The sequence below is a fragment of the Hemitrygon akajei genome, chromosome 1 (assembly GCF_048418815.1).
Source record: "Hemitrygon akajei chromosome 1, sHemAka1.3, whole genome shotgun sequence".
Classification (NCBI taxonomy): Eukaryota; Metazoa; Chordata; class Chondrichthyes; order Myliobatiformes; family Dasyatidae; genus Hemitrygon; species Hemitrygon akajei.
Window position 1 is genome coordinate 207,219,572 of NC_133124.1, and position 25,069 is coordinate 207,244,640.

The window sequence follows — 25,069 nt, forward strand, 5'->3', positions numbered from 1 at the left end:
GCCTAACAATTTCAGAACAGACAGCAACGGGACTGAAGCCAGAAGAGTTAGAAATGTACTCACCAAATACTTTGACCCATAACTTACTGAATAAATAAGTCTACTCACTTTGCCCTGTTTTCTGTCCTTGCTTGTATGAAGGTGGTTTACCTATTTACGCAAGTACTTCTCTGACACTAGATGTGTAACAGCCTAATGTAACATTGTATGGAAATACAAGATAACACTGATGCAGACATGTTTTATACATTTAACAAGGTGCTTTATTAATGCAACAGAGTTAGTCAGTTTTTCAATGTTTGTCATCAGCCGGGTCAATCTGTCTGTGAACTCCCTGTCGGTTGCCTCCATACGCTCCAGTATTTGTTTATTTTAGTTTTAAGTCCTCCTGCGCGAGAACCAACAGCTGCCCATTATTTGGCAATTTCCTTTTAAGTTTTTCTAGTCTGTAACTGCACAAATGTGCACTTTCACAGTGAGATTCAACACCAAACACGTCGCTTGTTTTCCGTAGATGTGTCCTGCGCATGCCCAGTAGGAGGAGATTCGCCGACATATCCGTTTCAATGTGGACAGAGATATTTTTAAAAACGCATAGTGTGGACGCCTATCATTTTTATGTGAAACCGGCATTTTCAAAGTTATCCAGTCTAGTGTGGATGTAGCCTAAGGTGCGTGCATATGCATGCACACACTTTTTTGTTACTAGGGCACAAAGGAATCTAAACTGTGTACCAGACGATTGTCACTCTCTACCTCATTGTTATGTTAAGTATATTTCATGATCATACACAATCACATGTCCTTTTTCGATTTCTAATGCGGACGGTATTGACAATGTGGAGTTTGCGTTGATTTGCCTGCAGATTTTAGAACTGGCTTATTTGATATGTTTTTATTGAAGAAATTATTGATTCACTATGTCGAATTCCAAAGAAGTAAAGGGAGTGATGTGCAAAAGAGCTGCCAGTTCATTTAAATCGGAATGACTTTTTAAAGCGTCATTTAGCAAGCAAATCGCATATGGACGGTGTGCAAAAGCTCCAGCAAGAAAATCCTTCATTACCCACTATAGGCCTGCTTCGTATGTTTTGTGAGAGTGCAGATGAACAAGAGCGAAAATGATCAAACCCAGAGGAAAACAAAGTTCTTAATGACGGTGTTTTCCTAGCTGTTGAAATGAATACCTCTATATATGTGAAATACAGTGCACACATGCTGTTCTCACGGGGTGAAAAATTGCGCAGCACAATATTTTTGCACACACTGGTCATCACAAATTAGAGGGAACATTGGTCTCAGCATTATTCCCCGCCATAGATGCTGCCGAACTTGCTGATTTCCTCCAGCATTTTGTGTGTGTTTCTCAGGGTTCCCAGCATCTGCAGAGTCTCTAATGTTTGGGAATTAGTGGGGGGGGGGTGGTGGGGTGGGACTGTTCTGTGAACCAGTGTACTTTCTGTGGACTATAAAAACCTTCTATGTCAGAGGGGACTTGAGATATGAACTGCAGCTGAGCCCTGGCCAGCAGTCAAACGCTGAAGGAAGTCTAGCATCCAACAGTACCATTGTTGATAAGGGCAAGAAGGGTTAAGGTGGACAGTGATCAGTGGGGAAGCATTACTGATACAGGGTGACACAGAGCATCTCAAGGGGACTGGGTTTGGGTGGTAGTAGCCAGAGAGTGGTAAATCTGTGGAACATAGCCAGGTGGTGGAATTCATTGCCACAGAGTTGTTGGGTGCACTTAAAGTGGAGATTGATAGGTTCTTGATTAGTAAGAGCTTCAAAGGTTATCGGTAAAAGGCAGGAGAATGAGGTTGGGAGGAAAAATAAATCAGCCATGATGGAACGGTGGAGCAGCTCGATGGGCTGAATGGCCTACTTCTGCTCCAATGTTTTATGCCTATGCTTATTCCCTTGAGAAGCTCTATGTTACCTTATATTGGTAAATGCTATCACATTGACATCCACGTTGACTGCTGTCCACCTTAACCCCTCTTGCCCACATCAACCATGGTCTGGCTGGAGGTCAGCTTTCCTCCTGTGCTTGGTTGTTGCACAGGGCTCAGCTGCAATTCATATTTCAGGTTCCTCCTGACACAGAAGGCTATTTTAGTCCACAGAAACTACAGAACAGTCCCATCCCCAACTAATTGTAGGCAGCTAAAGAAGGAGAAGCCAACCGTAGGTTTAAATGAAACCACCTGCTCTTATCAATACTGTTTTGCCCTTGGGTGCAGCCATCACTAAAGGCATACAACACTGCTACACTCCTAACCCATTTGCTTTTGGTGTTCAGGGGCCCCACAGCTCTTAGGCACTCTGCAAAATTACACATTATAGGCACCAGTGGTCTTGTTCAGTTTGATGCCTGACACTACTGTCAATGACTGGCAATTTACAAAAGCAAGCACCACTATTTTTAGAGGCTGTGTGATTTGTGACATGAATGCATTTTGAGTCATTCTCTCTCCATAAACAGTGCCAAGCCCGTGTCAAATCAAGTGCAACGTGTCCCTGTGACATTTTATAAGGCATAGCAGTTTAAACAGACACATAGGCTAAGGTAGTGTGTAAGGTCAAAGCTCTCAAACAGCATATCTTATTAAAGCTCACTCTCTACTAATGCAAACATGCATTTTAGAGGTTATTTGGCTGTTCAGTCGCAGTTTAACACCTCTGCTTCCATTCTCATGTCGCTTTCAGGAGGCAAGAATCTCTGCCTCCACTCCTGTCATACTGACTGAGGGAGCAGAGACTTGCATACCTTCCTCCATCACTCACCTATCCCTGCCCACCATGAGCTGAGGTTAATTAAAACCAGAAAATGCTGGAAATGCTGAGCAGGTCAGGTAGGGTCTGTGGAATGAAAAACAGCTTATGTTTCATGGTCCAGGACCCTTCATAAGACCATAAGACCACAAGACATAGGAGCAGAATTAGGTAATCTGGCCCATTGAGTCTGCACCACCTTTCAATCAGTCCTGATCCTTTTTTTTTGTCTCTTCCTCAACCCCAGTTCCCGGCCTTCTCCCCATAACCTTTGATGCCATGTCCACTCAAGAACCTATCAATCTCTGCCTCAAATACACCCAACGACCTGGCCTCCACAGCTGCACGTGGCAACAAATTCCACAAATTCACCATCCTCTGGCAAAAGAAATTTCTCTGCATCTGTTTTGAATGGATGCCCCTGTATCCTGAGGCTGTACCCTCTTGTCCTAGACTCTCCCACCATCCTTTCCACATCTACTCAGTCTAGTCCTTTCAACATTCGAAAGGTTTCAATGAGATCCCCCCTCATACTTCTAAATTCCAGCGAGTACAGACCTAGAGCCATCAAACATTCCTCGTATGATAACCCTTTCACTCCTGGAATTATTCTTGTGTACCTCTTCTGGACCCTCTCCAATTCCAGCACATTTGTCCAATATGAGGTGCTAACAAAGTGAAACTCCTTCACTCAGAGGGTCATGAGAGTGTGCAAGTAATGTGTGCAAACTCGATTTCAACATTCAAGAAAAGTTTGGATAGGAACATGGATGGAAAGTGTATGGAGATCTCGGATCTGGGTACAGGTCAGTGGGAGTTGGGAGTTTCAATGGTTTAGCACAGACTAGATGGGCTGAAGGGCCTGCTTCTGTGCTGTACTTTTCTATGACTCCATGACTTAAAGGGAACATCTCTGATAGGGTGAGATCAGTCAAAGTCAAGTTGCTTGTCATATGTAAATACACGTTTGAACAGCCTACTCGAAGTAGCATCATAGGCCCAGAGCATTCACAACAAAAAGACATATAATATGCATAAAAGATCGCAATGATGATAACAAAAGCCCATAAAGCTGATTTGAGGAGGTCTCCGTCGTTCAGGGTTGACTATGGACGTTGCATCCCAGATGTCTAGATACGCAAGCCTGGCGGAACGCAGAACCCAATACAGTTTGGCATCGGCAGCGTTGCAGGGTTGCCAGTCAGCATGGAACTCCAACTCCAGATTTTCTCCTCGGGGTTTATTCCTGAAGCCTGCCCCATGAGTGGGTACAGTCGTGAGGCGGTGAAGGTTTGAGATCAGAGTTTCCCTTCTCCTAGATGAGCTGCCAACAGTGGCTGACAAGCCCCATCTTCCCATCAGTCTATTTATTGCAAAGTGATCAAAGGGGTCATAGTGTTGCTCTACTGAGGCAGTGATTATGGTTGTGCTGGTTGGCTCAAGAACTAAATGCTGGAAAGTATGTAGCTGCTTTTAAGCCAGCCGGACTAAATGTGCTGGACAGTATTATTCTTGGACCAAGTGGATTAATGGGAACAGTTACCAGTGTACTATCTTTCTTTCTTTGGATACAGTGTGGTAAATATTGAGGCTGAGGACACGTCCAGCAGGACAGACTATACAAAGAGTAAAAGAAAATCCGAGCCAAAATTAAGACGAGCAATTATAGGTGGTCCTGATAAAGACAGAAAGACATGGAGTGGAGCATAAAGTTGGAGAATACAAGATTGAGCTTGGGAGGCTGCAATATGCCCAGAAGCTGTGGATCCTCAAGCTCTTGTCGGGTCTCACTATAATAATGTAGGAAACTCTTTATGTATTGATCTATTTCTCTGAGAGCAATGACTCCTCTTAACACCTCTTATTGACTGGTAACCTACCCATGCACATTGATCTGTTGTGCTCTGTCCACAAAGTGAATATACCCAGTTAAGAACATAAGAAATAGGAGCAGGAGTAGGCCATTTGGCCCATCCAGTCTGCCCCGCCATTCAATAAGATCATGGCTGATCTGTCCGTAAACTCAGCTCCATCGACCTGCCCTTTCCCCATAACCCTTAATTCCCTTACTATGTAAAATCTATCTAACTGTATCTTAAATATATTTAGTGAAGAAGCCTCAACTGCTTCCCTGGGCAGAGAATTCCACAGATTCACCACTCTCTAGGAAAAGCAGTTTCTCCTCAACTCCAACCTCATCCTTGCATGTGTGCTTTTATTTAATTGATATGTAGTTGTACAGACATAACTGAGACCACAAACTGAAAGGTCAAAGTGAAAGTGGGATGCAGAATTAAAATGGCAAGCAATCAGATGTTTGGAATCACTCTTACAGAACGGTGGTTGAAATTGGAATTGAGTTAGTGCAGTCACATGCACCGAGGTTCAGAGAAAAGCTTGTCTTGCCTCCTGCTCGTACAGATCAAATCATTACACAGTGCATTGGGATAGTACACTGATCTAGTAAAACAAAATCAAATGCAGGGCAGTGTGTAACAGCTACAGGGAAAGGGTGAGCAGCTTCAAGTTTCTGGGCGCAAATACCTTGGAGGACCTATCCTGGGCTCAGATTATTGATGCAGTCATGAAGAGGACACAACAGCAGCTCTAGTTTATTAGGAGTTGGAAGAGATTTGCTATGTCACCAAAGACTTAGAACATTTCTACAGATGTACGGTGGAGACATGCTGACCGGTTGCATCACCGCATGGTATGGAGGCTCCAATGCATGGGATTGAAAAAGGCTGCAGAGGGTCGTAGACTCAGTCAGATCAATCACAGTCAACGTACCCCACCATCAAGGACAATTTGAAACGGCGGTTCCTCAAGATGGTGACATCCATAATTAACGACACTCACCATCCAGGACAAGCCCTGTTCTCATTACTACAGTCAGAGATAAGGTACAGGAGCCTGATAAACATCACTTGAAGGGCCTCGATAGAGGGGATCTGAAGAGCATGTTTCCTATGTTGGGGGAGTCCAAGACCAGAAGACATAGCCTCAGAATAGAGGGGCATCCATTTAGAAGCGAGATAAGGAGGAATTTCTTTAGCCAGAGGGTAGTGAATCTGTGGAATTCGTTGCCACAAACGTCTGTGAAGGTAAAGTCATTGGGTATATTTCAGGCAGAGGTTGAACGGACCTAAATTGATTAGTCAGGGCATGGAGGGATGCAGGGAGAAGGCAGGAGTTTGGGCTGAAAGGGAAAATGGATCAGCCATGATAAAATGGCAGAGCAGACATGATTGGCCAAATGGCCTAATTCTGTTCCTATACCTTATGGTCTTAGGATCTCAGGTTTTTCTCCTCTGCTGTCAGATTTCAAAATGATCCATAAGCTCACAAATATTACTCACCATTCCTCTTTTGCTCTATTTATCAACTATCCACCTATCATCAATCTATTTGTTTATTGATTAATTGATTGATTGTAACATATAGTAATGTTTGTCTCACACTGTATTGCTGTAGCAAATGTCACATGTCAGAATGATAAACCTGATTCTGATAGTGCAGTCCAGGTAGGTGAAAAGGCGCAAGACCATAACAGAGTAGAGTGTGAGGTCAACAGTCCAATGCTGCTTTAGCTGGAATTGAGAACGAGAGGTCATAGGTTTAGAGGCTTGTCATGAGGCATATCAAGACCTCTCTGAACCCCCTGCAGTTTGCGTACCGTCCCAACTGCTCAACAGATGATGCCATTGCCATCAGACTCCACCTGGCCCTAACTCACCTGGACAAAAAAGACACGTCTGTTCGAATGCTGTTCATAGACTTCAGTTCAGCATTCAACACAATCATCCCTCAGAAACTGATTGGAAAGCTGAGCCTACTGGGCCTGAACACCTCCCTCTGCAACTGGATCCTAGACTTCCTGACTGGGAGACCTCAGTCAGTCCGGATCAGGAGCAGCATCTCCAACACCATCACACTGAGCACGGGGGCTCCCCAGGGTTGCGTGCTCAGTCCACTGCTGTTCACTCTGCTGACCCACGACTGTGCTGCAACACACAGCTCGAACCACATCATCAAGTTCGCCAATGACACCACCGTGGTGGGTCTCATCAGTAGGAACAATGAGTCAGCTTACAGAGAGGAGGTGCAGTGGCTAACGGACTGGTGCAGAGCCAACAACCTGTCTCTTAACATGAACAAAACAAAAGAGATGGTTGTTGACTTCAGGAGAACACGGAGCGACTACTCCCCGCTGAACATCGATGGCTCCTCGGTAGAGATCGTTAAGAGCACCAAATTTCTTAGTGTTCACCTGGCAGAGAATCTCACCTGGTCCCTCAACACCAGCTCCATAGCAAAGAAAGCCCAGCAGCGTCTCTACTCTCTGCGAAGGTTAAGGGAAGTCCATCTCCCAGCCCCCATCCTCATCCCATTCTATAGGCATTGTAATGAGAGCATCCTGAGCAGCTGCATCACTGCCTGGTTCGGAAATTGCACCATCTTGGATCGCAAGACCCTGCAGCAGATAGTGAGGTCAGCTGAGAAGATCATTGGGGTCTCTCTTCCTGCCATCACGGACATTTACACTACACGGTGCATCCACAAAGCAAACAGCATTATGAAGGACCCCGCGCACCCCTCATACAAACTTTTCTCCCTCCTGCCGTCTGGAAAAAGGCACCAAAGCATTCGGGCTCTCACGACCAGACTATGTAACAGTTTCTTCCCCCAAGCCATCAGACTCCTCAGTACTCAGAGCCTGGACTGACACCTTACTGCCCTATTGTCCTGTTTATTATTTATTGTAATGCCTGCACTGTTTTGTGCACTTTATGCAGTCCTGGGTAGGTCTGTAGTCTAGTGTAGTTGTTTTTTTTTCTCTCTGTGTTGTTTTTTACGTAGTTCAGTCTAGTTTTTGTACTGTGTCATATAACACCATGGTCCTGAAAAACGTCTCATTTTTACTATGCTCTGTACATAGCAGTTATGGCTGAAATGACAATAAAAGTGACTTGACTTGACTTAGAGCAGGGCTTCGCAAACTTTTTTTTTACCATGGACCCTTATCATTAACTGAGGGTTTTCATGAACTCCAGGTTGAGAACCTCTGGTTTAGGGCGAAAGGTAAAGTATTCAAGGGGAACCTGAGGGGAAACTTCTTCACTCAGAGCGTGGTGAAAGCTTCCAGCAGAAATGGTGGATGCGGGTGCAATTACAACATTAAAAGAAGTTTGGATAGGCACACGGGTGAGGGGGTATGGATGTCTATAGGTGCGGTGCAGGTTGATGGGACTAGGCAAAACACAAGTCTTCATGGACTGGATGGGTAGAGAGGCCTGTTTTTTTGCTATAGTGTTTTATGACTCCATGACCTATGAACAAAAGCTTTTCCTATTATTAGAGCTCTCGACAGAAACCTTAGATGTGGGTCAACTACTTCCTAAGGCTTTGACTAGAGTCCTCCAGTTCAATTACTTCAAGATTAACTTTATCTGCATATTGAAATACTACAGCCTGCAGTCACGGGGAAAACGTACAACCTCTTCCGGACAGTGGTAGCGGGAATTGAACCCCAGTCGTTGATCGCTGGCACTGTAAAGTGGTGCGCTAACCACTATACTACCGTGAAGCCCCTCTCTGTAATAAGGAGAATAACTGTCCAGGTAACTAATTATAGCCACATTAATCACTCTCCCTTACTTACATTGAACCCTGGATGGTTCCCTGGTGCACATATGGATGTGAGCATTATCCACAGGCTGAAAGTTGTTCTACTTCACAACAATAACTCTTCGATGTGTTCTGTTTCAGTCTGGATTCTCATAAGCAAAAAGCCCAAATGGTAAATATTTACACAGCAGCTCATTTTAATAATTAATTCAGCAACGCTATCAAAAAGTAGCTGTTTAACAGAAAGCAATTTTGCACTAATGTAATTAGATTTCTCAAACAGACTGCAGTTTTCATTAAAATTTGGCTGCATTCCACTGTGGCAATATTCAAAGCAAGATTTTAGACCAGAAATGGCTTACGTTCTTGCTGCCCACCCACCTCCAACTTGCGTGCACAGCAACTGTGGTGGCTGAGGGTGGCAGGGGATGGAATGGGTTGAAAGGGTGCAGCCTTAGATTGGAGTTTCATAGAGCATAAAACATAGAACAGTACAGCACAGTATGGGCCCTTTGGCCCACGATGTTGTGCTGACCTTCCAGTTTCCATCACTGCTTTTGCCTTTGGGATTCCAGAAATGGATAGTCGACTCTTCACCCTAACCAACAGGATGTCATAAGGCGGCGATGATAGTGGACCTAAATGCAAAACACAGACACTGAAGTAGTAGGAACTGGACTATGTTTATTAAGAATGCTAGGGAAGCCAAGGAGCAGGGATAAAATGACAACATGAACATAGATGTAGAGTGACAAACCGGAAAACCTGGACTTGGACTTGGGACTTGAACTTGACAGGGAACTCAGGTCTTGGCAGGGACTCGGTACCCGGGTCTAGACTTGGCTCTTGACTAGGACTCGGACGTGGCTTGGCTTGGACTTGACTCGGGCACTTCTTGGGCACAGGACACAGAGCCCGGACTCTTCCTTGGACACAGGACACAGAGCCGGGACTCTCCTTTGGACATCAAACACAGAGCTGAGCGTCTGGGTGTGGGTTCTGACGAGGTTACTGATGAGGACAGTTCAGCAAGGAATCACTGGACTTCAGAGCTATTTATGTTGCCAGTCTGAAACCAGAATCAGGTGCCTCAATTAAGGCGCCCAATGGAACAAGGGAAAAAAGGAGTAGCCAGAATATGGAATCCATGGACCGGACTGTGAACCAGAATGTGGACTTCACAGGCCAGACCGTGACACAGGTTTGCCTGAGTCTGGATCATTCTCAAGTGTAATGGCCTTCATAAATGAGTAAGACCATAAGGCATGGGTGCAGAATTAAGCCATTCAGCCCATTGAGTCTGCTCCATCATTCAACCACGACAGATTTATTTTCCCTCTCAAACCCATTTTCCTGCCTTCTCCCCGGAACCTAGCGATTAAAGTTCTATCAATTGGCTCAAGAGATAAAGATTTCATTTCACGCTATTTACTAAAGGTGCTGTTAACCTTAAAAATAATGAAAATGGATTTACGAAATCTCACACACTCCTAAGGCTTGTAGATTAAACAGATGACAAAGTATGATGCTGCAGGGTGGACGCTGACCATGTGGAATGAAATCACTGGGACAGTCAGTCTCACGATCAGAGGGATGAGAATCTCCAGGACAAAGTCTTTGAATAATAAATAACTTAGAGTATTGATTTAGAATTCAAAGTAATGCACAGGGAAGAGCCTTTAACGTGGCTTAGCGCAGGCAGCCCGCATCATCAGTTAGAATGGAGCATGGTGTTAGATCGTGGAGGCACCCAGTACCCACAAAGCAGAGGTCCTCTGTCTTTCTGCACCCTTAGTTTGAGCACCCAGCTGATAAAGGTTGTCAACAATACCCTGTCCTAGCCTATCCAGCCCTTCCTTATAACCCCAGCTCTCCAGAACAGGTAACACCCTTGTGAATCTTTTCTGCACCTTTTCCAGCTTAATGACATCTTTTCTATAGCTGGATGATGAGAACGCAAAGTTGAAAGGGGTCAAAGTAAATTTATTAACAAAGTTCATATGGTACTGTGGAAAACTCTTGGGCACGCATATACGGCTAAGGAGCCTAAGACTTTTGCACAGTACTGTAGTAATTTTGCACTGTACTGTTGCCACATGAAAAAAATATCAAGACACATGTGAGTACTGATAAACCTGATTCTGATACAGGTCTCTGTTATGGACTGCAAGTGGGAAGGGGGCATGGAGAGGGGAATCATGGGTGGGAAAAGGAGAGTAGGGAGCGGGAAGCACCTGAGGGATATTATGTAATAATCAATAAACCAATTATTTGGAATCAAGTGACCTTGCCTGGTGTCTCAGGGCTGGGTGTGTCTGCACCAGCACCACTGCCTCTACCCCACCACTCCTTCTCTGTCACCTGCCCCACACCCCTCCCTTGGTATTCCATCTTTGCCATTCCTAACATCCTTTGCTCCTGCCAAACTCGCTCTCCACTCCACATTGACATATACAGTACTGTGCAATAGTCTTCAGTATATGTACAGTCATGTATATGACACCAGATGCTATCCTGAGAGCCATTTTCTTGCAGGCATTCACAGTAAATACAAAAAAAACCCAGTAGAATCGATGAACAACCAATGTGAAAACCAACATCTACTACACACAGTGTTGCATGCGTGGCAGATTAAAACCACTGCCTCCTGGTTCATGGAAGAAGTGTTTCTTCATATGTATTATACAGTATTGAAATCTTTAGTGTGTGGAGCTTCAGGGTATGTAATGGCAACTCAGCTCTCTCCTCTCTGGCCACAGCAAGAGCTCTCAGCGTGGTGCTTCTCAACGGGAACCCGCTACTGATCATTGCTTGGGAGTGCAGGTAGGCACACAGTGGGTTTTCCCATTTTGTCAGTGGGTGTTTGGTCAGTGTGGTGCTGGAGGTGAGTACCTGGGCCATTGCCCCCAAAGATAACAAAAGGCCCCACTTGCTATCCCAGGAGGTATCTTGTCTCTGAGTGAATCCAAATTTTCTTTGAAGTCAGACGCATCCTTGATGCTCCATCAGTTTAATCAATGCACCAGAAAGTGGGAACCATTCCCATATCTCAGTATCCATCTTTCAATGAAGGTGGGCTTTATTGAGGCATGGAAATGGGCTCTTCAGCCTAACTTGTCCATCCACGCTAAATAGTTAACTCAGTTAACTTTATTGGTAACACTGGACACCAGAGGTTTTGCTTCCTGAATACTTTTGTGCGTCTCTTATGAATTTTGGGCTGCTGATCATGAAGATCACCATGAGCTTTCTCTATCAGTACCATTTTTGAATTCTCTTATATTCATTATTGCAGTTCATAATTCAAGTCAGAATAACTGATGCCAAGATTAAGGACAGCAATTTTGTTGGTCCACAAATCATCAATGACAAGCTATTCAAAGAGTTTCCATTGACAGTGGAGAAAATTGCATGGAAGGCTTTCAGGGATGTTATTGAAAATGTTCTTGGCAACTACAGAGCACCAAACTACGTGCAGCTGGTTGACAACATGCTTCAAACATGTAAAGCCACGGGGTGCAACATGTCACTAAAGATTTATGTTCTCTTTTCCTATATAGACTTCTTTCCTGCAAATCATGGCACTGCCAGTGATGAGCGTGGTGAAAGTTTTCCCCAGGACGTTGCGGTCAACGGGATCTGGGCAACCGGAATCCATCAATGCTGGCTGATTATTGTTGGACGCTTAAGCAAGAAGTCTCATACACTGAGTAAAAGCAAAAATCATCAACAAACATTTTTAGCTCAGTTGAACCATTGCAAAGCATCAGCCCCGTCATGCAATTAAACAAATTATATTCAATAAAAGTTAATTTCTTGTTTCTCCAAATTCCTATGTGATACAAGTAGTCTGAAATTATATTTGTGTTCAGTTTCAAGCAGTCTATGATAAATAAAAAAAATTGAAAAGAATTGTTGTCCAGTTGGTTAATTATTCTTACATGTCCTTAGATAAAGTGAAAAATTTTGTTTAGCATCCCATCCATGCAGATCATTCCATCACATCAATACTCTGAGGTAGTACAAGGGAAAAACGATAACACAATGCAGAATATACTGTTCCTGGTACAGAAAAAGTACAGTGCAGGTACGTAATAAGGTGCAAGGGCCACGAGAGGTAAATTGTGAGGTCAAGAGTTCATCTCTTTCGCTCAATACTCTTATAGCAGTGGCATAGAAGCTGCTGGTGATCCTGATGGTAGATGTTCACAGGCTTTTGTATCTTCTGCCAGATGCAGGGTGCAGAGGAGAGAATGTCCAGGATGGGAGGAGTCTTTGATTATGTTGACTCCTTTTCTGAGGCATCGAGAGGAAAGGCTTATTTCCCTGTGCTTGGCCCTTGATCTTCTTAAACCTTTCCTACCCAGTCCAAATGTCTTTTAAACATTGTAATTGCATTCATGCCTACAGAATGTTGGGCATACCCACCACTAAGGCGTGCTTCTTTCATTAAGACTAAGCTGAAGACAGCTTGGCCATTGACTAAAAGCATGATGGGTTTTCTACATCAGCGCCACTCTCCTTGACTGAGCTCATTTTCAAATTCAGATTTAGATTTATCTATCCAACAGGGAAATGTGTCATTGCCTTAGCAATCAACACACCCAAGGCTGAGCTTGGGGCAGCCCACAATTGTTGCTACACATTCTGGCACCAACATAGCATGCTCACAATGCTCAGCAGAACAACACAAAACAGGACACCAAGCAAATAAAGCAACAACAGCGGAACAAGCCCTGTTCCTCCCTTCGACGCACATACACTGTCCTCTAACCCCAAGACAGGCCATCTTCAGCTACCAGCCTTCAGCAGGCTTGTGAATTCGCAAACTCCAGGACCTGTCTTAAAGTTCAAAGTAAATTTATTGTCAAAAGTATGTAGATATCACACTATGCTACCCCGAGATTCATTTTCTTGCAGACATTCACAGTACAAAAAGAAATACAATAGAATTAGCAAATAACTACACAAAAATATAAATGAACAACCAATGTGCAAAAGAAGACAAACTGTGCAAATACCAAAAAAAACTGATAAAATAAACACATACATACATACATACATACATACATACATAGGTAGATAGATGTATAAATAAATACATAATATTGAGAACATGAGTTGTAGAGTCCTTGAAAGTGAATACATCTGCTGTGGAATGAGTTCTGTGTTGAGGTGAGCGGTTATCCAAACTGGTTCAGAAACTTGATGGTTGTAGGGATATAGTTGTTCCTGAACCTTGTCATGTGGGACCCAAGACTCCGGTATTTTCATTCCAATTGCATCAGTGATAGAGAGCATGACCTGGGTTGTAGGGGTCTTTGATAATGGACCTCCCCTCAGTCCCTCCAATTTCTGCGCTGTTTCTCCTTCAGGTACAAGCACACTCACCGTAGCAATGCCCGCTGACTCCTGCATACATGGAGATGACATTCAGCGGGCCTGTCACAAGCAAGGAAATTCGTCATTTAAATTTCCATCCAACATGGTAAGAATTGCGGGAAGCATTTAGCAATCGATTTTGCACTTCCATTCCATTGTATAGAGCATAAAAATTATGTATTATACGATTGAATTTCCAGACCACTGAGTTTTAACCTTTTAAGCTGAAGGGATCTATGCTTTAAGATGCCGCTCACATAGCAGCATAAAGCATGTTAAACTCTGCGGCACTGACATCTCTTTCCTCATACCGTTGAAATTACAAGGCTAAAAGGTTAACCGTTCAAACCCACCGTGATGTGAGGTACCAATCAGAATATTGCCTGTCTTATCTCCTTCTGACAATGCCTGACCTGCAGCAAAATTACACCATTTTTAATTTTGATTTCAGATCTCTCAATTTCACGTCTTACTGTGGCAGCACAGTGAAAGAGGAGTCAGCAGAATTGAGGGTGTGAAAGGGGCACTGTGGAGGGGCTGCTACACAGTGGGGTGGGTCGTTCTGACGGGGCGCCACACTGTGCGAGGGCCTTACTGACAGAATGTGGCACAGTGGGAGGGGAAGTACTGAGAGAGTGGGGCACTGCTGAAGGGACACACAAAATGTTGGAGGAACTCAGCAGGCCAGGCAGCTTCTATGGAAAAGAGTAACCAGTCAACGTTTTGGGCCAAAACCCTTCATCAGAACTGGAAAAAAGGATGAGGAGGCAGAGATGGATTCCATTTCCTTTTTTTTCCAGTCCTGATGAAGGTTCTCATTTCAAAACTGGATATTGAAAGGCTTTGTTAGAGTGGATGAGCAGAGGATGTCCAATAGTGGGAGAGTCTAGGATCAGACTCAGAATAGAAGAAAGTCCCTTTAGAACAGAGGTGAGGAGGAATTCCTTTACTCAGAATGTAGTGAATCTCTAGAATTCATTGCCACAGACGACTATGGATGTCAAGTCATTGAGTATACTTAAAATGGAGGTTAATAGGTTCTTGATAATTGAAGGAGTGAAAGGTTATGGGAGAAGGCAAGAGAATGGGTTTGAGAGGGAAAATAAATCAGACATGATTGAATAGTGGAGCAGACTCAAGGGGCTGGATGGTTTAAAACTGTTCCTATCACATGTACTCTTTCCCATTAATGATGCCCGGCCTGCTGAGTTCCTCCAGCATTTTGTGTGTGTTGTTTGGATTTTCAGCATCTGCAGATTTTCCCTCAGCACTGAGGGAGTTCTGCACAGTATTTTTCAGTACTGAAGGGGTGCTGCACTGTTAGAGGGGCAGTGCTGATCGACAGCTGCACTAAAGTAGTCGTCTCTTTCTCCCCCATTGCTCCAAAACCTATCAGGTCCTTTCTTCTGCACCTTCTCTTAACTTACAGGGCTGATTGATCACATTCTCTGATAAAGCAGTCCTCTATGGTATTTCCATCATCTCCAAACTCCAGACTGACCTGAGGACCACCTGACCATCACAAAAACCTGGACATTCCATATCGATGTACTTCATTGCTCTTTTTGTGGGAGCTTGCAGGGCACAATTTAATTGCCCTGATCCTTAAGGTACAACAGTGTCTTTATCTTGTAAGCATATCATTGTGTGTAAATACCTTGGAGCACCTTGAGTTTATAAAAAGGTACTTTAATAACATGAACTATTATTTTCGCCCAAATGAATCACCTCAGGATTTGCCTGTTTCCTAAATAGGTTATAGACAACAGTTTGGAGATGGCCCCATGGTCCAACTAGTCTAGGCTAACCAAGATGTCCCATACAAGTTATTTCTCATTAAGACCATCTGATAGGAACAGTTTTAAACCATCCAGCCCCTTGAGTCTGCCCCACTATTCAATCATGTCTGATTTATTTTCCCTCTCAAACTCATTCTCTTGCCTTCTCCCATAACCTTTAACTCCTTCAATTATGAAGAACCTATTAACCTCCATTTTAAGTATACTCAATGACTTGGCATCCATAGCTGTCTGTGGCAAATGAATTCTAGAGATTCACTACATTCTGAGTAAAGAAATTCCTCCTCATCTCTGTTCTAAAGGGACTTTCTTCTATTCTGAGTCTGATCCTAGACTCTCCCACTATTAGACATCCTCTGCTCATCCACTCTAACAAAACCTTTCAATATCCAGTAGGGTTTCAATGGGAACACCCCCAACATTTGACAAAATTTGGCTGATAACCATCTAAAAGTTTCCTACCCATATACAGTACTATGCAAAAGTTCTAGGCACATATATATATAGCTAGGGTGCCTAAGACTTTTGCACAGCACTGTAGTAATTTTATGTATTGTTCTGTACTGCTATCACACAAAAAAAATCAAATTTCATGACATATATGAGTGATGATAAACCTGATCTGATATGGGTCTCTATTGTGGATGGAGAGTGGGAATGGGGTAGAGTGAGGGAAATCATGGTCGAAAATGAAAAGGGAGAGGAGAGGAAGCAGGAAGAACCAGAGAGATATATTGTACTGATCAATAAATCAATTGTTTGGAATCAAATGACCTTGTCTGATGACTCTGAGTTAGATGCAGCTGCAATGGTGCCACCCCCCCCCCACACACCCATACCCAGCTCTCCTTCCTTGCCACATAATCCATACCCCTCCTGCGGTGCTCCACCCTCGCCATTCCCAACATCCTTTGATCCTGCCAGATTTACAAACTCACTCTCTGCTCCATGTTGTCAAACTGTGCAAAAGTCTTAGGTGTACCTGCTTAAAACTTTTACACAGTGCTGTACCTATGTCAAAGTGTCCTTTTCAAAGTTGTTGTTGTATTTACCTCTACCACTTCCTCTGGCAGCTCGTTCCATATAGAGGAACAGTATTGCCCTCAAGTTCCTATTAACTCTTTTCCCTCTCACTGTAAACTTTTGCCCTCTAGTTCTTGATTCAGAAATTCTGGGAAGAAGACAGAGTGCATTCCCTGTGCCTCTCCAAGAGGACCACAACCTTATCATGGTTTGGAGGTTTGTGTGCCTCAGTGACTTGGGCAGCTGTGTTACCTGGAGTCAGGGCCTTCTGCTTTGGCTCCTTATAGGGTCAGCCATGCTAAACAGGTCAAAGGGTAGAGGCTAGACTAAGAGTGGTCCCCTGATCCTCTAGGTTTGGGGATTCAGCTCAGGGCTTACAACCCTGACTGGTCAAACAAAATTGTTATGGAAAATCAATGAAGAATCTTTCTACATCGGTTTGAGACCCTTGGTCAGACAGAGATGGAGGACCTTCATTGCTGTCCTAAACATCAGCGGAGTAACAGGAAGATGAATGAACGAATTCACGCTGTCATTCTTGCCCTTCATGATTTAATACACAAAGCCTAATCTTATATCTTCAACAGGTTGAAGTCAGACTTGTTGAAACAAACCCTCATCCTCCTCTGATCTAGGGAACAGTCGTTACTGTGTATCTTGTGTGTATGTTGTTGCTATAATGAGCTCTCCTATTCTAATGGCCTCCTACTCCATCACCACGAGTTGTTTAGCTTGTTTAGCCAGTGCTGCTGAAGTTTCTTTCATTTGCTTCCAGCATGGTACCAGCACAACACTTTACAGTACTGTCGATCTGGGTTCAATTCCCGCCACTGTTTGTTGATTCTCCCCATGACCACATGGGTTTCCTCCTGGTCCTCTGGTTTCCTCCCACCGTCCAAAGACACACCGATTGTTAGGTTAATTGGTCATTGCCAATTGTCTCAAGACTAGCTAGGGTTAAATTGAGGGATTGCTGAGGGGCATGGCCAGAAAGAGCCTACTTCATGCTGTATCTCAATAAAATAAATAAAAATAAGTGTGCAGAAGCAAGTGTCCTTTTTACTTGTAGTGCACGTTGTCATAGCAACATGCATCATATCAGAATATGAGCTTTGTTTATGACTTGTGTGTTATTGTCTAGATAGGGTGGTCGTGGAGAGGATGTGTTCTATATGGGGGAGTCCAGGACCAGGGGGCACAGCCTCAAAATACAATGTCCCTTTAGAACAAAGATGTGGAGGAATGTATTTAATTATTTAGAGACATAGCGAGGAATAGGCCCTTCTGGTTCAACAAGCTGCACCACCTATTTAACCCTAGCCTAATCACAGGACAACTTATACTGACCAATTAACCTACTGTATGTAGGCCTCCGTTAGTCTCAATAGACCATGGATTTGCACCTTGGAAAGCCTGGGCAAGATTTTTTTATGGAAGACCGGCAGTTGCCCAAGCTGCAAGTCTCCCCTCTCCATGCCATCGATGTTTTCCAAGGGAAGGGCATTAGGACCCATCCAGCTTGGCACCGGTGTCGTCGCAGAGCAATGTGTGGTTAAGTGCCTTGCTCAAGGGAACACATGCAGCCTCAGCCAAGGCTCGAACTAGCGACCTTCAGATCGCTAGACATATGCCTTAACCACTTGGCCACGCGCTAACACGATTAACCTACTAATCAGTATGTCTTTGGATTGTGGGAGGAAATCGGAGTTCCTAGAGGAAACCGACAAACCCATCCACCCAAGGAGAACATGCAAGTTCCATGCAGATGACACCAGAATTGAACTCTGACCTCCTACTTCAGACACAGGGTGGTGAATCTGTGGAATTCACTGCCACAGACGGCTGTGGAGACCAAATCATTGGGTATATTTAAGGTGAAGGTTGACAGGTTTTTGATTAATCAAGGTGTCAAAGTTGATGAGGAGGAGGCAGGAGAATAGGGTTGAGAGGGATAATAAATCTGCCTTGGTGGAACAATATTTTCTCCTCTTGTGTCTAGTAGTCTCCGTGGCAAGATGTCTCTCCATTGACTATTCCTTCCCTCCAGAGACGCTGCTCAATCCACTGAGCAACTCCAGAAGTTTGTTTCTTGCCCCTTCCTCTCTCTTGTGTTCATCATTCATAGAGAGACAGCTTATAACCCATCTTTCTCAATTAGCTTTGTGATATAAACCCTGAAAGAAAGATACGATAACCACTTGAGTCACCTCAAGAATTCTAATATTGGCTACATTAATATTCATAAATAATCCGGTACTAATTTATTATAATACTAACCCTCAATCCTTTTTTTCCTGGAATGCTTTAAAAGTCTTTATTCCCTCTCTGCTTAATCTAGCTTATATCCTGCATGTTAATATTCTCTGTCAATTAGTGAGATGAGGTGGGGGAGACTGCTTCAGTCTAGAGCCAGTTCAGAGCTTAATTAGAGAAAAGCTTTTTATTTACTTGCTTCTGAATATTACCTACTTATTATAGCAAAGAAGGAGGCCTTGCAGTCCACTGGATCCATGCCAGCTCGCAGAGGAGCAATCTCATCAGTCCTAATCCTTTTCTTTCCATTTCCTTTACTTCTGTAATTTATTCTCCCTTGGCTCATTTTGTCACTGATTTCCACTCGGAGATCATTTACAGCTGCCAATTAATCTGCCCGTGCGTCCTTGGGATGTGTGAGGAAACTGGAGCACCCGGAGGAAACGCATGGAATCTTTGAGAGGAAATGAAACCACTACACGAGAGATGGGATGTTATGTTGAAGTTGTATAAGACATTGGTGAGGCCTAATTTGGAGTATTGTGTGTAGTTTTAGTCACCTACAGGAAAGATGTAAATAATGTTGAAAGAGCACAGTGGAAATTTACAAGTATATTGCCAGGTCTGGAGGGCCTGAGATGCAAGGAAAGATTGAATAGGTTAGGACTTTATTCCTTGAAATGTAGAAAATTGGTAGAGGTATACAAAATTATGAGGGGTATAGACAGGGTAAATGCAAGCAGGCTTTTTCCACTGAGGCTGGGTGGGACTACAACGAGAGGTCATGGGTTAAGGGTGAAAGGTGAAATGTTTAAACGGAGCTTGAGGGGCAACTTCTTCACTCAGAGGATTGTGAGAGTCTGGATCAAGCTGCCAGCACAGGTGGTGCATGTGAGCTCGATTACAATGTTTAAGAGAAGTTTGGATAGGTAAATGGATGGTAGGGTTACGGAGGGCTGTGGTCCCGGTGCATGTTGATGGGAGTAGGCAGTTTAAATGGTTTGGCATGGATTAGATGGGCCGAAGGACCTGCTTCTGTGCTCAAATTTACTATGACTCTATTAGGTTCAAAATCGACTCAACACCTGTTACACCACTGTACCAGCGTCAATCACACATCAAAGCCCATGGAACAGAACAGGTCAAGTCAAGTCAAATCACTTTTATTGTCATTTCGACCATAACTGCTGGTACAGTACACAGTAAAAATGAGACAACGTTTTTCAGGACCATGGTGTTACATGACACAGTACAAAAACTAGACTGAACTATGTAAAAAAAAACAACACAGAGAAAGCTACACTAGACTACAGACCTACACAGGACTGCATAAGGTGCACAAAAACAGTGCAGGCATTACAATAAATAATAAACAGGACAATAGGGCAAGGTGTCAGTCCAGGCTTCGGGTGTTGAGAAGTCTGATAGCTTGGGGGAAGAAACTGTTACATAGTCTTGCCGTGAGAGCCCGAATGCTTCGGAGCCTTTTCCTAGACGGCAGGAGGGAGAAGAGATTGTATGAGGGGTGCATGGGGTCCTTCATAATGCTGTTTCCTTTGCAGATGCAGCGTGTATTGTAAATGTCCATGATGGTGGGAAGAGAGACCCCGATGATCTTCTCAGCTGACCTCATTATCTGCTGCAGGGTCTTGCGATCTGAGATGGTGCAATTTCTGAACCAGGCAGTGATGCAGCTGCTCAGGATGCTCTCAATACAACCCCTGTAGAATGTGATGAGGATGGGGGGGGGGGGGGGGTGGGAGATGGACTTTCCTTAACCTTCGCAGAAAGTAGAGATGCTGCTGGGCTTTCTTTGCAATGGAGCTGGTGTTGAGGGACCAGGTGAGATTCTCTGTCAGGTGAACACCAAGAAATTAGGTGTTGGAACCTTACTGGTCCGAGGGCAAAACTGACTTGGCCTTTACCTCTGCCTTAAGCCAGAAGTGTTCATACGGATCAAAGTATTGTACTGTGGAAATCTGGAATAAAAATGGGAGTTGATGGGAATAATCTGGCAGGATCACAACACAAATGTCTGATACCAGAGGGTATGTACTGAAGGTGAGAGGGGGTAGGTTCAAAGGGGATGTGAGGGGTAAGTTTTTTACTCAGAGTGGTGGCTGCCTGGAATGCACCTCCTGGTATGATGGTAGAGGCAAAGTCATTAGAAGCTTTCAAGAGATGCTTGGACAAGCACATGAATGTGAGGAAGATGGAGGGATATTGACATTGTGTAGGTAGGAGGGATTAGTTTTTGTTTTGTTTTAATTTACTTTTTAGCTGGTTTGGCACAACATTCTACCATTGTTGGTAGAATCTCAGATGGTGACGAGAGGGTGTACAGGAGCGAGATATGCCAACTAGTGGAGTGGTGTCGCAGCAACAACCTGGCACTCAACATCAGTAAAATGAAAGAACTGATTGTGGACTTCAGGAAGGATAAGACGAATGAACACATACTAATTCTCACAGAGGGATCAGAAGTGAAGAGAGTGATCAGTTTCAAGTTCCAGGGTGCCAAGATCTCTGAGGACCTAACCTAATCCCAACGTATCAATGCAGTTATAAAGAAGGCAAGACAGTGACTATAATTTATTTGGAGTTTGAAGAGATTTGGTATGTCAACAAATACACTCAAAAACTTCTATAGATGTACCATGGAGAGCATTCTGACAAGCTGCATCACTGTCCGAAATGGGGGTTGGGGGGCTACTCACAGGACCGAAAGAAGCTGCAGAGGGTTGCAACTTGAGTCGGCTCCACCTTAGGTACTAGCCGACAAAGTACCCAGGACATCTTCAAGAAGCAGTGTCTCAGAAAGGCAGCGACAATTATTAAAGAGCTCCAGCACCCATGGAATGTCCTTTTCTCACTGTTACCATCAGGGAGGAGGTACAGAAGCCTGAAGGCACACACTTAGCGATTCAGGAACATCTTCTTCCCCTCTGTTGTCTGATTCCTAAATGGACATTGAACACTACCTCACTTTTTAAACTTACAGTATATTATTTTTGTTTTCTTGCACAATTTTTAATCTATTCAATATACATATACTGAAATTGATTTACTTATTTATCATTATTATTTTATTCCTTTTCTCTTCTATCGTATGTATTGCATTGAACTGCTGCTGCTAAGTTAACACATCTCATGGCACATGCTGGTGATAATAAACCTGATTCTGATTCTGGCCCATTCTTATGCTACACAGTTCTATGTTAACTGGATGACCTCTACAACTTATCACCGTGACCATCCTGCACTCACCCGGTCACAGATACTCCATTTTCTCCTATATATCCTTTCCTCATTGTCTCTGCAGCTTATATGTTGTTCCTGTGCTGTAGGTTCCATGTTCTGTGTTCTAAAACTCCGGAGGATCAGGCAGCATATATGGGGAAAAAAACTGATAGTCAACATTTTGGACCGAGGCACTTCATCATGAATGGAAGGGAAAGGGATAGAAGCTAGAGGAAATGGGTAGGGGAGTGGGGGTAGAGCAGCAGCTGGCAAGCGATAGATGAATCCAGGTGAGAGGTGGAAGGCAGGAGGGGTGAGGTAGGGGTAACGTGAAAAGCAATTCAAGTCATTGAGCTTTCTGATGGTGCTAATCAGGGAAATGGCCAAGGCAATCTAGAGGAGTTCAAAGTTCAAAGTAAATCTATCATCAGATTAGATATATATCACAATATACTTCCATGAGATCCATTTTCAGTTCAAGTTTAAAACACACAACACATACAGACACGTAGAACAAAATTGTCTAGTAATCAAAAGAGATTAAATGATAGAAAGAGTGACAGTGTAAAGTGAAAGGTAATGGGATAAGCAATTAAAGAAACGGCCGAGAAAAATGGGAATGACAGAAGGTGAGGTGGTAAAATTTCAAAGGGGATGCAAAAAGCGAGTATTTCCACAGAGAGTGCTAGGCTACATGGAACAAACGACCACGAGCGGGAGAGGCAGGCACAATTACAATGTTTAAAAGTAGGCCACTTGGTCGGTACGGACCAGTGGGGCCGAATAGCGGGTTCCTGTGCTGTATAGATCTATGACTAATCAGCACTGCCCAGGGCTGCACGCTACCTCAGTGTTTTAGTCAGAAGGGAAGTAATTAGGCAATTCCTCTGTCAATCAAGATTTGATAACAGCCACTTTGACTGATTGAGATTGATTTAAAGCAGATAATTTATTTATGATTGCCCTCCACTCACTGTATCTTGCTTCTATTGGGAATGCTAATTGCAGTTTCTGCTTCTAAGCCAAAGAACATTTATTCCTGTGCAATATACAGTACTGTGCAAAAGTCGTAGGCTCATTTATATATAAATATGAATATAGAGAGCTAGGATGCCTAAGAAGTCGTAGACACACATATATAAATATATATTTTTTTCAGCTAGGTAGCCTAAGACTTGTATTTATCAAAGTGAAGCAGAGAGCAGTACATGTGTTGTCTTTTACATGCCATTGGGGCAGATCATGCTATATATAATCATTTCAAGGAAATGAAAGGAAAATGTCATGTGATAATAATGTTACAGTTACAGAAGAAGTGTAGTGCTGGTGGACAAGTGAACTACAAGAGCCACAATGAGGTAGATTAAGAGAACAATGGTTCAAAGGTCATCTTGAAAACTAATTTGATTTCCTCTTTTTCCCAATTCCGATGGTCTTCAGCCTGAAATGTTGTTCTTCTCCTTCCGCAGATGCTGCCTGACCTGTTGAGCATTTTCTGTTTAAACCTCCTGTTATGTACCCGTGGGTATCTTGTACTAGTCACGTGACAGTGGTGTTGAAGCTATACTGGACTTGAGGTAATGGTCTTGTGATGGTGGAGTGACATCATTTTCCCGCCAGTAGAGGTCATGTGACAGTTTTTTTTAACAGGGTATAAAAGGAGGACCCCTCCCTGTGAGGAGGGGCAGTTCGTGGCTGGATTTGCCATTTTGACTCCATGCTACTGCGTGGTCCAATATTATGATGCAGTTCCGTTGAAGGATGGAGTTTAATTTAATGCCTAAAGTTTATAAGGTCATTTCTGGCAGTTTCTTTATAATACTGCCAGTTCAAAATCAGTGAAGAGCGTAGATCGGAGTTCGGAAGTTAAAAGATCGAGGAAATTCGATTTCAATGGTGAAACAGGTTTGACCTTGTTTGATCCTCATTCAGAAGGAATTCATTGGCTGTCCCTGTGTTAACTCCTGCAAATAATGGCAGAAAGGGTTGGGTACAGTTTTGTAAAGGAAAGGTCAGTGCCTTTAAGCCGTTTCATTTTCATCTTCGTAAATTCTCCGGGAAAGGTATAGTTGGACTGGGAACCGCGACAACATGACGTGAAAGAGAATTTAAACCATTTAAAAAGTCTCTCCTTTGACTTCCGGTAAGATGGCGATTGTTTAGCTGCTCTGAACTTCTGTTCCGTTAATGTTGCTATCTTTGCACTAAATGTCTTCATTTTTTAAACCTTAGTTAGGAATTTTTTCGGTATCTCTTACTTGCCTGTGAACATATCTAACTTACAATGTCTAGCAAGAGTTCTAAATCCGGGAGAAAAGAAGCTATGGCTACCTCGGACGAAACCTTGGTTGCGCTCGGAAAGCTCCGAGACAAAATTTTAAAGGAATTTAAAACCGCTTTCAAACAGTTGGAAGACAAACTGGATCAGATCAACGATAAAGTGGACAAGCATGCTGAACACTTATCTCGCATCGATTCAACTTCTGAAGATTTAGAAAGTCGTGTTCGATACTTGGAGACTCTCTGTTCCAGCTTAGAGGAAAAATCTAACAAACTCCTTTCCAAAATGGTGGATCTCGAAAATCGCAGCAGACGCTGCAATCTTAGAATTCTTGGATTGCCAGAGGCGACTGAACAGGGATCAACCGTGAAGTTTTTCGCCGAGTTTCTCTGTGAGATATTCAGGAAAGATTTGCTTCCGAAGCCGCCCGAGCTCGAACGGGCACACAGAGTTTATGTTCCCCCCGGAATTCTGGGCTCCCGTCCGCGACCAGTAATCTTGTACTTCCATCAATACCAGGTAAAACACAGTCTGATTGTGGAGGCACGTCGCAGGGGGTCTCTTCCTTTCCAGGATACAACCATTCGCTTTGTGGAAGATTTTGCACCCCAGTCCTTAAAGATGCGAGCTGAGTTTAAAGGCGTAATGAAAGTGCTGTTTGATCGTGGTTTTAAACCCTCTCTTCGCA

The 25,069-nt window shown here is 43.6% G+C and overlaps 1 long non-coding RNA gene across 1 annotated transcript in view; it reads left to right on the forward strand.

Moving 5' to 3' along the window:
• LOC140739501 (uncharacterized) overlaps positions 1–12,287 on the forward strand; it is a 36,000-nt gene extending 23,713 nt beyond the window's left edge. The window contains exon 3 of the long non-coding RNA XR_012101665.1: positions 11,964–12,287. This is a non-coding gene — a long non-coding RNA (uncharacterized lncRNA). The remainder of the gene's footprint in view (positions 1–11,963) is intronic.
• Positions 12,288–25,069: the final 12,782 nt, after the last annotated feature.